Source organism: Gavialis gangeticus, unplaced genomic scaffold, assembly GCF_001723915.1.
Source record: "Gavialis gangeticus isolate Ggan-Ray unplaced genomic scaffold, GavGan_comp1, whole genome shotgun sequence".
NCBI lineage: Eukaryota > Metazoa > Chordata > Crocodylia > Gavialidae > Gavialis > Gavialis gangeticus.
The window spans coordinates 11,423,565-11,424,236 of NW_017729017.1; positions in this window are offsets into that span (position 1 = coordinate 11,423,565).

Genomic DNA, 672 nt, shown 5'->3' on the forward strand with positions numbered 1-672 from the left:
TACTACCCCTTCTATGTGAACTTGGTTCCTGAATGAATGGGGATGAATGAGGGTGCTTGAAAGACAATGGCAGTAGGTCTAAAAATAGCTCCCTCTGAATGACTGAACCATCAACACCAATACCTGGACCAATAACCCATCCCTTGGAACCACCCGTAGCATTCAAGAAACAAAAGATGAGGCAACCCACCATTGTGCCAAGCTGTATATGCTCAGTAAGAACATCTGGAACCCTCTGGAACAGGACTGACATTGCCTGGACAGGCCATCCCCATAGTCTGCCCTGTAAAAAGGGGTAGTGAAGACTGACTCCCTGGGATGCCCTCTCCATCTGGACCAGGACCATGCCACACCACCTATCCACCCAGAGGCCCTGCCCGCAACCCCCCTCTGGACAACACCCACTGGACAAAGACCTCTTTCCAGCCTGGATAGGTAGCTACCACCCTCCACCGCCTCTTCAACCAAGGACTTGGACTCCGCTTCTCTTCCCTACCTAGACTCCAACCCTTCCACTAAGTCTCTTTCTCTTATGGCTATGTGATTGTGTGTGTGAACCAATAACTTCATGGGGCTGCGTAGCATGTTGTCTGTTTAATAAACGTGTTATTTGGACCCCTGAGTTGGGTTTTGCTTTATTATGGTTCAGCCCTGCTCCAATCTCTGCTCTTC